This window comes from Scleropages formosus, chromosome 4 (genome assembly GCF_900964775.1).
Source record: "Scleropages formosus chromosome 4, fSclFor1.1, whole genome shotgun sequence".
Classification (NCBI taxonomy): domain Eukaryota; kingdom Metazoa; phylum Chordata; class Actinopteri; order Osteoglossiformes; family Osteoglossidae; genus Scleropages; species Scleropages formosus.
The window spans coordinates 23666887-23681294 of NC_041809.1; the positions used below are offsets into that span (position 1 = coordinate 23666887).

The 14408-nt window shown below is 42.1% G+C and overlaps 1 protein-coding gene across 1 annotated transcript in view; it reads left to right on the forward strand.

The window, feature by feature from the left end:
• Nucleotides 1-8967: 8967 nt before the first annotated feature.
• dchs1b (dachsous cadherin-related 1b) overlaps nt 8968-14408 on the forward strand; it is an 87012-nt gene continuing 81571 nt past the window's right edge. The window contains exon 1 of the mRNA XM_018755381.1: nt 8968-9368. The gene's annotated coding sequence lies outside the window, so the exon portion shown is untranslated. The remainder of the gene's footprint in view (nt 9369-14408) is intronic.

The window sequence follows — 14408 nt, forward strand, 5'->3', positions numbered from 1 at the left end:
TAGCAAATACATTCTGTCCATAACCTCCTGTTCAGTTCCGATTGTGTTCCAATTTATCCCATAAACTTTTGCAATGTTCTTCATCTTGCTCTTTAACACCAATACCCAGGACCGCCAAACACTAGTAAACACTGTGGAAGCCAGTTGAATTAAAACAATACAACACTCCTATTGTGTTTGATGTAGACCAGTTTTGCTCAGGACAAGCAGTTATTGAAATTGGAAGGAAAATCGTGAATAAAATTAAAAATAAATTAGGAAATGTCTGTGTGTTTGAAAATTTGTAACTCAAACTTTTGAAACACGATAAGCCATATTAAAAATAAAGTTCTTAAAAAAAAATTCAACCAAGGAAGAAAAAACCTTGCTTTTCCACATCATCTTTCATAATGAATGGAATTTATTCTTCAATAAAAAATTCCTATGTAACTCAATTTCATAGACAGCTACTTGTGCAATATGGGCCTACAAAAATGTAGCATTATACAGACTAAACTGTTCCAGTATTGTGAGTCAATATCTAAAGCTCTTTGTTGTGAAGTGCTGTGTTAGTTTCATTGAGTTGTATGTTGTTTAAATGCAATGTAACATAAAGACATGTGTCGCTTAATGATGGGGCTATGTTCTGACAAATGCGTTTGCCGATCTCGTCGTTGTGCGAACATCATAGAGTGTACTTATACAAACCTGGATGGCATAGCCACGATAAATACGGTGCTGTTGCTGGTGTAACACACATGCACACATACACACACACACACACACACACACACACACACACACACACACACGCACACATTTTCTGAACCGCTTGTCCCATACGGGGTCGCGGGGAACCGGAGCCTACCCGGCAACACAGGGCGTAAGGCCGGAGGGGAGGGGACACACCCAGGACGGGACGCCAGTCCATCACAAGGCACCCCAAGCGGGACTCAAACCCCAGACCCACCAGAGAGCAGGACCCGGTCCAACCCACTGCATCACCGCGCCCCCCACGTCCGGCGTAACACAACATACTATTTTCAGTAAACTTTTCTTTTTATAAGTAGAAAGCGTACACTCTAAAATAACGATAAAAAGTACAGTATAGTAAATACATAAACCAGTAAAAGGTGTTTATTATCATTATCAAGCGTTATGTACCGTACATAAATGTATGTGCTATACTTTTAGACAACTGGCAGGGCAGCGGGTTTGTTTAAAGCAGCACCACCACAAACATGTGAGTAACACGTTGCGCTACGACGTCACTAGTCGATAACAATTTTTCAGCTCTATTATAATCTTATGGGACCACCATCGTATATGCGATCAGTCGTTAAATGAAACGTTGTTAAGTGGCGCATGACTGTAATGTGACAGGTTGCAGGACGAAGTGCTGAGCCATCTAAAGAAAAACAAAAACAAATATCTGAACAAAAAATGGCTGATATAATAAACAAAGGGTTTTGTGTTAGCTCAGATGTATATTTTGTTCCATATAATCCACATTCCCCTGCACATCTGACTGCCTAGCCTTAATGAATCACAGAGCTGACCTTGAATCCAAGAGTGTCAGGCTCACCGGAAGGAGATAGGAGCTGCAATCAACCTGAATAATTGGTTTTCATTCTCATCCTTGAGATGTTCAAGGATGGATTTCCTCAGATCATAAAAGCATACATCCCTGCTGGCAAGGACAACATGTATATCAGCATAAATTTAACAACAAACAGGAAGAGGCTATCGTGTTGGTGTGCGTCTTCCAACCTGCCTTATCTGTTCTTGCGCACTTGAACTTGACATCTTCCTTTTCTGTTATTGCCTGTACTCTTGCCAGCCAGAAGTGAAAAATCACAGTGGAAGTGCTCTGCTCAGACCTCACTGTTAACTGCTTCTGTATACATGAAAACTCTGGTCTTTAATGCCAAAAGACACTAAATTCAGAGACCAAAACTAAAGACACAATTTACGATGTTGGTAGCCTCTTCACGGTACTGCTTTGCAGCAAGAGCTGAATCCTAACCCATTCTGGAACATTATGATAACAAGCCATATCTAAGGTACTATTATAGGTATTATTATGAAATACCTATTAGTGAAATGATAACATTATATGGAATGTCACTTTAAAGAACAAAAGAGATTGTGGTGAACTTCAAGAAACTCAAGGATTCACTCTGCCCAGTGGCCATTGATCATTTATATATCTATCTATCTATCGATAGAAGGTGCCCTACCTGAAGGTGGGCCAATGCCATGTCCTCAACACTAAACAACCTACTTTTCTCTCCCTCAGCTAATTGATAGAGGTTGCTGGTTTAAGCACTATTGGGAGCCTCACTGTAGGACCCTTCACCAAATGAATAATAATAGTTAAAGCACTGGGGCAGATATTGTAATGCTGCCCATTTTGTGTCTTGCAAATCTGCTTCAGCTCCCTCTAGTGACTAAGAGCTCTGTAACGGTTTGGCAATTCAGGAAACAGGCCCCCTGCAGAGTGTTTTGGAGGTAAGCAGATCTGTTTCCCACGGTGGTCTGGCTTCCTCTTGTACCCAGGCCACCGGCAGGGGAAGGAAACTGATGGGGGCATGGGCTGGAGGGGTGCAACTGCAATAGTAAATTTGCTCACCGTTTCTCCTGGCTTCCCTAGAATCTGTAACAAAAATGAAAAAACACAAGGAAGTTCTCAGCGTCGGGGCACTTCCTGTTTTCCAGAGGCGGGTCTCCGAGACAATAAGAGGCAGTGGGGTTTTTCAATATGTTGCGTTCTCACATACCAAAGCAACGGGTTTGAGATATTGGGAAAAAGCCCATGCTGAAGTGTACCAGAAATGGAACCGGAGACATTTTTATGCCGTTACCTCACCCTGGAGCATCCTGAAACAATCCTTCATGTTCACTACTTGTCCACGATACCAGTGCTTTGTCAGTGTGCAGCCTGAAATTTTAACTCTCTGCTCACATCTCATGGCAACATAAACAATCACTGCTCCCTTAGTTCTACCCCACTCCACAATCCACCACATATGGAGGACCTGCTTCTTTCTGGGTAAAAAATTCCGACAAAATCTATCACCTATGATGCTATGACTGCTATGATGCATAAACAATTAGTTTCTGATACCTTTTGTTAGTGTGACACAAAAATGTCTGGAATCCCATCCTGCTTCCATTCCTCCTCTCCAAATCTCATACAGATATCCTTATGCTGCTTCTTTAAGTCTGACAATTAGATAGAGTTTGAAACCTGCAATGGAAGGGAAGGAATGTGCATTTTATTTTCACTTCTGCTGCTAAGTGCAGTTCAATCTTGAATGGATCTGATGTAAGGCCTTTCACTGAGCTCTGGTGGATTCAAAAGCAGGGCTTCATCAAGAGAGGATGGGTCTTGAGACAGGATGCTTCCATCTCAGGTGATCTCCTCTGCCCTCTCTTACGGTCACCATACCGTGACTTCATCAATTCAAAGTTTTTTCTCTCTTTTACCTCTTCTATTGCTGTGTGGAATGCTCCGCTGCTGAGAAATGTAAAGTTATACAGAAAGTCTGACCAAGGCTGTTTCGGCAGCCAACAGGCTAAACTCGGCACTTATATGAGGTTATGGTGCTTATATGAGGTTTGACATGTTCCATTTCTGGATCCCTTGACCCAGCAGATTGTTCTACCATCTACAGCAGCCGATTTCCCCTTCTTAAACTCTACCCTCCAACTTCTTGTTTTACTCATTGCATACCATTATTTCCAGAAAATAATCCATAAAGTAATATTATTTATTATTATTAATAACATTGAGGTTATTTATGCTGTCTGTTATTGCTTTCACTTGCAATGCTTATGTCTTATGTCCTCTCAATAGACAGGACCATGTGTTACTATTATGGGTTTACGCAGTAAGAAATTATTGCAGTGCTGTTAATTCACCAGTTAAAGTATTCTTTGAGACTCAGGAACTCTGTTGAATCCACTGAGTGTATTTGAAAAAAATGTTGAAAAAAAATTGCTCCATTATGCAATGTGGAAAACAACATTTTTTCCCTTCCTTAGATTACTTTTCTTTTAAGAGTTTTTTTAAAATGAAATACAGCCCTACGCACCTTAGTGACCAAGTGACATGGAAAAAGAAGCAGAAAGCAAGACACCATTCTACAAAGTACCATATTTATTCAGCAGTAAATAGATAGAATTGAGTTCCCACAAAAGTGCTCAATTTCACTAAATCACAAAGTGTATTATGGAAATCATATAATTCTAAATTTGTTAAATTAAAGATTGAAGAACCTTGTGCTGTGCCCAACTTCAGATTTTTGCGGTGACACCTCAAAGTTGAGTAAAAGTTCAAAAAGGGGAATTTTTAAGCGGATTTTATCACATGCTAGGGACTTTTACCAGATACATGCTTCTAAACCTTTGCTCTTGTCAAGGTCACTTTGACAAGATCACATTGGTTTGAACTTTGACAGACTCTGTTTCCATAATGATGTGAAGCTACAGTAAATAATATCATCCTCTGTTCAGTGAGAAAACAGTGTGGATCTCCAGCTGTGAATAGCAATGTCCTTCCTACAGTTGTCTTCCTGCCCCATAACCTCCACCCCAGTATCTCAGATCAGGGGAAACATCACCTACGTAAGGTACATCCAAGAAGCTAGCTAAAGTAGTTAAGGGGAAACGGGAAGAAAATAACATATGTGAAAGCTTAGGGCATTTTCAAGTGGATCTTGCGCTAGAAGATTTTTTTAAAGCAGATTCAAACGCAGATACTGTATTTGATAACTGTTCTAACCTGATGATGCAATACTTATTTCATTTTGAAACAAACAATACTGGTGAGTGATCGATAAATATTTGCGGTGTAACAACCTCTCGTGCGCTGGAGGACCAGAAATAATGTCACCAGTTCTCAGTGGAGTGATGCACAAATATTGGGGATGGCGTATTAATCTTTCTTAAAAGGGGTGGACACGATCCTCGTTACACTTATGCTAAATGCAATGCCTGGTAGGGCAGCAGTTTATAATACTTTTGTCACTTTTGATATGCAATACTTGTGCTCTCATTTGGACTCTTGCAGAAGATTTAATGGGAAGTGTGCTAAATTAGTGGTGAATAACCACCCACCCCCCCCCTCCCCCAGCTTCCAGTGAATCAAACTGGTTCTTGTGTGTGTTTGTTTGTCATTGTTCCCTAGTCAGGAGAATGGATGCCTGCAGAAGCGAATGCCTGGAGGACAGCCAGCACACGGCACTCTACATACAGTAAATGCTCTTTCCCTGTCACAAGCAGCAGCAACACATGGAGTGACCTCATTCCTTCACCCTGGAGGAAAGAATCTCCAGGCTGATAATGGGGACACCTGCACGGAACGGCTGTCGGAAAAGGACCAACACTGGTAACAGCAGATAAACAAATGACAAAACAAATAATGCAGTACGTTAAGATGCTTGTTTATTACTACATTGCTCAGAAGCATAGACACACTTCAGATGCACTGTGCAATGATGTGTCACCAACCTAAGTTTGCTTTTTTTGATTTATTATGATTCTGTTAGGAAATGATGCCAAAAACACACACACACACACACACACACACACACACACATTTTCTGAACCGCTTGTCCCATACGGGGTCGCGGGGAACCGGAGCCTATCCGGTAACACATTCTTTCTTAAAAAGTTTAGTTTATACAAGAATTTTCTACTGCTGGGGGCCGTGGTGGTGCAGCGGGTTTGGCCTGTGCCTGCTCTCCAGTGGGTTGGGGGTTTGAGTCCGGCTTGGGGTGCCTTGTGACTGAATGGCGTCCCGTCCTGGGTGTGTCCCCTCCAGCCTTGCACCCTGTGTTACTGGGTTAGGTTCTGGTTTGCCGCAACCCCACTTGGGACAAGCGGTTTCAGACAGTCTGTGTGAGTTCTACTGTAAGACTGATTACTACACCCAGTATGTAGCTTCACTATTGTACACCATCATGTTTTTATCTGCACTGGTTGGGATTTTGACAGTCAGTATCCTTTACCACCTCTAGAAGTGGAACTAACACAAGTTTTCCAAAGATAACATCTGTTGACCTAAGTTATGTTTTGACTCAAGATCACTAACACAACGGACTCTTACACATTGCAAACAACACTGCTGTTCAGAGAGATCTTCTATGCAAAGAGCAGTGACTTCACGGTAAATATCCTTTACATTATACTGAGCTAAAATGCAAGACCAGGCTGAAAGACTGGTAACTGGTGTGCCATTTGTCATCTGGTCCTCAGGAACACTTAATTACTAGAAATATTAGGTGAAAGGACATTTCTCAAATAACCTTGGAGCCAGCAAAACCAATGCACTGTAAGAGCTACAAAATGCACTGCAGAATTGTTTAAGTTCCTATGTAGGAGTTAACTACATTCAGGTTGGTCAGGGGGTCACAAAAAAAAATTAACAAGAGCCAAGCTCATCACTCTTTACTTTCTTGCGTGAAAAATAAATTTGAAGATATTACCAAAGCCTTAACCAATCTACTAAAGTGCTCCATCTGTTTTGTTTTAAAGCCATGTCAAACATAATCGTCTAGTTAACTGCATTCACAACAAACTGCGGTATCCCTAAAATCCCACAAACAGATACGAATAAAGCATGATATCACTCTCTCATTCAAACCCACAAATTGTTTCTATAAATATAATATCCACACTAGAAAGGGAATATAATATGTCTTCTATGTCAGAAAAATTGATTTCAATGTTAAAATTTGTGGTTCAAGAGTAAAACAAAAACATTCAAATGGTACTATGAATATGACAACAAATACACAAGAACGTGGGAGGGGAAGCTCTCATACAACAGAAGAATGAAAGATTTTTTCACTGTACAGTTCCTTTTTATTATCAACATTGTCCACAGAGAAACAGCAGGCTTATATATTTTGACTCTTATGTAGGAATCATAGTGGGTGGCGCAGTGGGTTTGACTGGGTCCTGCTTTCTGGTGGGTCTGGGGTTCAAGTCCTGCTTGTGGTGCCTTGTGATGGACTGCTGTCTTGTCCTGGGTGTGTCACCTCCCACTCCAGTCTTATGCCCTCTGCTGCTGGGTTAGGGTCTGGCTCCCTCCAACCCTGCATGGGACAAATGGTTTCAGGTGATATGTGTGTAAGAACCATCATTAGTGCATGTTTGAGTATATAAATTACTCTGGACAAATTGAATAATAGAACATAATTTATTTACACTGTGAAAACACTGCCCAAAATGCTGTGTGAACAGACACAGATGAGCAACAATGTTCATCTTCACCTTGTTCCAGTGAATGCCCTCCTGTGTTAGGTGCATCCATAGGCTCCAGACGACAAACCCATTTCCAAGATGAATGCAGAAGCCTGGGCCGAGTGCACATTCAGCTGGCGCAGGTGGAAAGTTGACCTGAAATCCTGCATGATTAATGGCTGCAGGATCCTGCTGATGTTCACAGTCTGAAGGCAAGCGCTGTACACGGGAAAAGGAATGCTCGCCATTTGCTGTTCCCTGACATGCGTACCAGCGATGGTTGTGGAGGCTGAACTCAGAATCATCAAGCAACTTATGTATTACCACACATGACTGTAAATGGAACAAAACAATAACATGCAATATGTTAGTATAAACACCTTGCATCAGTGTGTGTTAACAAATGCTTGCAGTTTTTAGCTGTTTAACCAATTCCATGGCTTGACAATGAAGTGTCCTGAACCATGAGCAGGCAGTGTAAAGCTTTACAGTCTGAAGGATAATAGTTCAAATGACACTTGTGCTATAGTACCCTTGATCAAGGTACTTATGCTGAGTTGAAGAATGATGTACACACACACATTTTCTGAACCGCTTGTCCAATGCGGGGTCACAGGAAACCGGAGCCTACCAGGCAACACAGGGCATAAGGCCGGAGGGGGAGGGGACACACCCAGGACAGGATGCCAGTCCATCACAAGGCACGCCAAGCGGGACTCGAACCCCAGACCCACTGGAGAGCAGGACCCAGTCCAACCCACTGCGCCAGCACACCCCCAGAATGATGTATAAATAGTAAAATATTGTAGTTTTGTTTCCAAAACACTGTAAATTACCTTGACAAAGGCATCATCATAATAATGAATAATAATACTTTACTGATTTCTTTTTAGGGGGTGCGGTGGCGCAGTGGGTTGGACCGCAGTCCTGCTCTCCAGTGGGTCTGGGGTTCAAGTCCTGCTTGGGGTGCCTTGCGGCGGACTGGCGTCCCGTCCTGGGTGTGTCCCCTTCCCCCTCCGGTCTTACGCCCTGTGTTACCGGGTAGGCTCCGGTTCCCCGTGACCCCGTATGGGACAAGCGGTTCTGAAAATGTGTGTGTGTGTGTGTGTGTGTGTGTGATTTCTTTTTCAAAGCCATTTTGGTTACAGTATATTTATAGAAAACTATAGTGAATACTTTCTACAGTGATTAAGTGTTATTACACAAAGTAGCTGCAGAAAATATTTTGAAGCAGAATTAATATAAAAACAGGTGTAAAATGTTAAATGAAACAACAAGATTAGAAAGTTACAGAAGAAAATGTCAAAGATATCCCGTCCTGAAAGGAGAAGGATTTGCTTAAGTAAGGGTAAAAGATAAATAGTTAATTTGGTTCCCAGTGCCTCAGATTGGAGCTGCGACCATCACACTAATAATCACCAGACGTCAATACACAATAATGGTCATTAGTATGCATTCATTAATATTCCAATTAACGGGCATCAGTTACAAAGCCCTGATCTCATCCGCTGGATGTGGCCCTTTGTTTAAAAATCACTTCCCCTCAGTATAGCTTGGTGGCACTAAAGACCTTGAGAAAAACCCCAATCTTTCGCGTTATTCTCCCACCGCCTCCCCCCCCCCTTTTTTTTTTATACAGTTTTTTCACGTGTTGAATAAATTTGGTACCCAAAGCGGGGCAGGAGGACGGCCTGCTTGTCTGGTGTCGGGTTTCACCGGGAGAGATGCGGACAGTCCGCTGAGTTTCCACACAAAGCCGGACTGGATGCTGCGGCGAGGGGACACGCAGGGTTCGGAGGATCCGGGAGAAGGGACAGACTGACAGCTGGTGACGGACAGATCGCTGCAGGACACGCGAGCCGAGCGCGCGCCGGGGAGGCGTTACCGAGCTGGACCACGCGTCCACCTGAGCTGAGCTCAGAAAACGGGAGGAAAGCCGGGCTGTCACGCTACGATCTCGTTCTGATCATGGTTATTCAGCATATAACGGATATTCTGTAGACAGCGCACGAGCTCTGCTGTTAGATGAGCGGTCACCGGGGGAATTGGGAATATATCTGCATACGAGCGGAATTATAATATTATATTTGGAAGACAACCGGCGCCCGCCTGAAGAGCTGCATCAGGAGCAAATGAATGTAAGTGTGTGATATTTCCCTTCGCGTTCACGTGCACCGATACTGGCAAGATTTATTCATTCTAGACGTGCAGTCTAATTAAGGGCGCTTACGGATTCGCGCTGCACCGTCTTGTCCGTTATCAATGAGGGGGACAGAGCGCTCGTTTCCACGACACAGAAGACAGTGTGATGAATTAAGTGCTTGTATGAAGGCACGTATGTGTATTGCATGGATTTTTTTTTTTTCCTGTTTTTTTTTTTTTGCCTGCTTGAATGTCGTTATCCTATTGTTGAAGACCGCTGAGGAGCGGGTACGTACCGTACTGCATCGATCCGCGGTTCGTGTTGGGTTACACTGTAATGCCGTGCAGTTTTGGGATCACGGACGGAATGCAGATGCGATTAATGTCTACACATTTATATATGCTCGTTGGCATCGTGCCCATTCATGTTGCAGCGGGAAAAGGCGTAATGCCGTATACTGCATACAAATGCAGCCACGCACATGGCTTGTAATTGTAAATGAAGGTAAAGGATATGACATGATGTACCCCGGGCGGGCTCAATTGAAACGCTTTGACTGACCCAGAACAGAAGTCATTGAGAGATGTATGTATGCAGTGAAATTTTGTGTTATTTCATGATCTCCCAGAATACATTCATCATGCACTCTGATTTCCTTTATTATCAAAAGTCTAATATATCTGATAACTGTTAAAGGCACTGGGGCGTTCAATGAAGCGGAGTAAGTAACGTGAGCACGGTATGATCCATAATTATTATATGCCCCGTAAAATGAAACGCCGCACTTTTACTGATCCAACTTCTCCTTCACTACACAGACCTCTTCGGGTTGTGTTACAAAAAGACGCACTGAAGCTAATTGGATAGAGATTTCAATTGTAGGCAACTGCTGCTCAGATACTGTTACATGTGCCGCCTGGTGGAAGGAAAAATGAAAAAGAGACCAGCGAAGTGCGCGTCCGTTCGTTTTCCTCCCGACTCTCAGCGTGACATTAGCGCTTGGGAAGTATCAATCAAGTTTATGATTTTCCTGCGAGGAAAGCCGGCTCGGGTGGCGTTGCATTATTTAGGGCGCTGCTGCGTGCTGGGCGTCGCGGCTCGGCGGCTCGGCGGCCGGAGGGCGGAGGGCGGATGGCTGAGGCGGGGCGGGCAGGCAGCGAGGGCGGCTCGGGTTGCCCTGAAAGCCGACGCTGCTCCTTAACTCGAAACACATGTTGGCAGCCCTCGCTGGATTAAGGTGTTTCTGCGGGGCAAAACAGCTACCGAAGACCCACAAATTGCGGTTCCGTTTGTGTGGCTACAGAGACGAGAGAGCAGAGGACACCCGAAACCAGCAGCGTCACCCGTTTGTCGGGTGTTGCGGGACCAAAATGTTCCCAATGCCTCTCAAAGAAGTTATACACGGGCTTCAACACTAGGGACACCTCCTCATCTGGGTGCTCCTGTGCCTTAGATTATATTTTACGTCTGATCTAGGTGAAGAGACACAAACTACTGGTGCTTGACATATTTATATTTTTATACTTTATACTCTTCAGCTCACTTCGTTCAGGCATGTTCATGAGATAAGGGTTAATTTTTTTTTTTTTTTTTTTTTTTTTTTAATTACGTCCTTTAGCAAAAACGGACAGCCCACGATGGCCTTTTTTCAAGTTGCAGTATATTAATAATAAAAATGCAGCATCCAATATGTAACCTCAGGTGTTCATTGTGGTTTCAGGAAAGACTCAGGATAGCTGTTGCACAACAATAATAATGAGGGGCACAGTGAGATATTCACATTTATATTTAGAACTATTAGTTTGGTGGACACTTTCCTCCAGAAGGATGTACAGCTCAGAGTAAGGAGGAATATTGAAATACTAGACTATTTCATATTCATTCATCTTGCCTATCAGTTAGTTAGTTCTATATAAATGGATATTTTGTAGTCAAAACCTATAATATGTTTTGTGACAAAAAAAAATGCTCTTTCATTCTGCATACTATTCATATGCACATGCGCTAATGAATGATTATGAGGAGCAGAGGGTGGAGCGAAAGGTGTCTGGCAAGGGAGGGGAGGAAGGACACCAACACACATTGAGAGCTGAAATTTTCTACAAAGTGTGAATTTTAAGATACAAAATGAGCTTTTGTGGTCTGTTGAAGAACTAAAATGAGGTGCTTTCACAGCGGGACTTTATAAAAGAACATGGGGAATCTTCTCATTATTTCAGCCTTCTTGAAGGAGTGCGTTTCACTCCAGTCTTAATCTGGAGCCCTGAGGCGACTGCTTTCTTATTATCATTCCTACAGAAGAAGCCATGGCAGATTATGGAAGCTCATCTCTTGATGAATGAATATATATATTCCACTTTTCCTGAAACCAATAAATCTTTCTTTTGTTTTAGCTCAAACAGTTGACATTTGCAGGGTGATTGAAACACCCCCCCCCCCCCCCCCCCCCAAACAAGCAATTGATGTGTAACAGAAGATAGTGAAAATCACAATTAGACTGAGGACAAATAAGGTTGGGTCTTGGTTTGAAAGATTTTCTTAAGTATTCTCTTTAAATTACATAACTAATGAAAATGTTAGAATGATGCAAACTTAGATATCTTAAGTTGTTTCCTCTGCACATAATTCTTCACATAAATTTATTTTGGAGGTTCAGTATATTCAGTTTTTCTTAACCCACTTTTGGACAGAGCTCAATTCCTCAAAGACTTTTATAGGCTATAGGTTACTAGTGTTTAATATTTGTCTGAACAGTGGAGCTCAGAACAATGCATAGGTATTATAACACTCTGTTTGCCTGAAAACTTAAATCCAAATTATCCAAGTGAGACTGGGATCACAAACAATAATGATAATGGATTTTTTTCCATTGGCTAGGAATTTCTATTCATTTTCAAATGACCTTTCTTAGAGCAGTAGTCCGTCTCTCCCAACATGTGCTTTCTCAAGGCATGTTGGTTTCCATGGTGACAAAGAGTACCAGCTTGTCTCCATCTTGGTTCTTTTGAAAATTAAGCAGCAGAATTGCATTGAGGAATGATGGTGTATCGGTGATGGGGGGCAGGGAGGTTTAGACGGTTGGGAGGTGGAGCAGTGGGGAGAGCACAAAGAGGAGGGAGCTAGCTGTACATATGGTACAGTCATTTTACTAGAAGACAGAGGTTTTCATGGATAAAACAAACAAAAAACAGCAAAAAAAAGTCATACTGAAATTCTGGAAAGAGCTGAAGTCAGTCTTGATGTGGATTTAAAGGGCCTTCTCTGGATTATATCATAAAGCCACTGTCTCAGAAGACAGCTAATTAATTGAGTTTTGCCTCCTACCCTTCAAGCAACGTTTAAAAGCTGGTACACTGATGTATCGCAGTGTGTCAGAGCAAATTAAGGAGGACTGTGATCCAGAAAGTCAAAGTCCAAGCATAATTGGTGCCGGGGGTTCTGAGCTGATTCTAGCCCCATGAAGTCTGATCTAGACTAGTGACACCAGGCCTGACTGCCTGTCTTCTCTAGCCAGATGAGCATCTTGGGAGCCCCTGGATTGGGCACTGGCAAACCGAAATGTGGTTTTAACCAGTCTCAGGAGGGACTGCACATGGATTTCTTCCACTGTGGTGTCCAGACTCTGTGTCTGCTTTCCACAGGACCAAAGGCCTGCAAAACCAACACTTGCTTTTCTCATTATGACCTGGCTGGATCAGGAGGATGCAGAATTGTGTCCACAAATATGAATTACGGTGTTGACAGTGGTTAAAACCTTAAAGGTGTGTCTTTTTATTGGACATGACATGAAGTGGGTGTGAAGGACTGGAGGTAATCTAGGGTTTGTGTATCATCTAGGAGAAGGGCCAGTTTATGGATCTGTTAAATTTGGCATGCATAGATTCTTTCTTTTTTTTTTTTTTTTTTTTCTTAGAAACTGTAGAGATGTTTGCTTTTAATGGGTCTTGATTTATGTAAGTCAGCTTTTTCCTTTGTCACACAGGTTGTTTATTTGATTTACATATGTGTAGATGGATACTGCATCAACAAATTCAACAAAGAACTAAATTTGGTACCTATCTTATAGCAGGTAGTAAATGCATGCAGGATCCTTTTTTTTTTTTTTTTTTCTTCAAACGCATAACTCATTACTGTCATTGTTGCCTTTTCATTTTGGTCTACTATGAAAATGGTCATGTATGCATTAATAGCACTGCTGAGGTGAAATGGCATCCCTTCATCCTGCACTAGCCCATGATAGGTGACCAGCAGACAGTCCTCAACAACCCTCTTTTACAGTTCTCTGCTGTGAGAGAGTATGTCCATAAGAGTGGCAGACCAAGGAAGACCCCAGTTTTTTAGATGTGGTTAAAGTGAGCCTAATGGGGATACCTGGAGTGTGGTTTCAATGATTCTGCGAAAAGAATTAAATGTGAGTACCGGCGATCTGTAGCCCTTGAAAAATACAGAATATGTGTGTGTATAAGGCAAAGGATGAAAATTCGATAAATCATAGTATTTCTCAGATTTGTCCTCCAATTGTATAAGAAAGTCATTTGTCTAGAATGTATGGAAAGAAATGCATCTTGGTGTGGTGACTAGAGAGAAAGTTTCTTTAAATTATCACAAAAACAACATGACTAAGAATTCACAACCTTAATTTTTCTGATAAGGTAATGTAAGGACATTAATTTGATTTAAGGATTTATTTCCCTTCCTTATACACATCTTTAAGCTCAGTGAGAGGTCAAAGGTTAAAATTATTTTAAACTAGGGCTTGAATAAGTTAAATTTTTTAGTACATTCTGCGCATCTGTGTAATATATTTATACTGGGGTGGCATGGTGGTGTAGCAGGTAGCACTGCTGCTTCACATCACCTGAGTTGTTTTGGAGTAGGTTCAAATTCAGCTCAGCCTATGTGGATTTTGTTAGTTTTTTCTGTGTCCTTATAGGCTTTCTCTTGTGCTCTGGTTTCCTCCCAAAGCATGCAGTTCAGATGAATTGGAAGATCTAAATTGCCTGCAGTATATGAATTTGTGTGTTTGTGACTACCA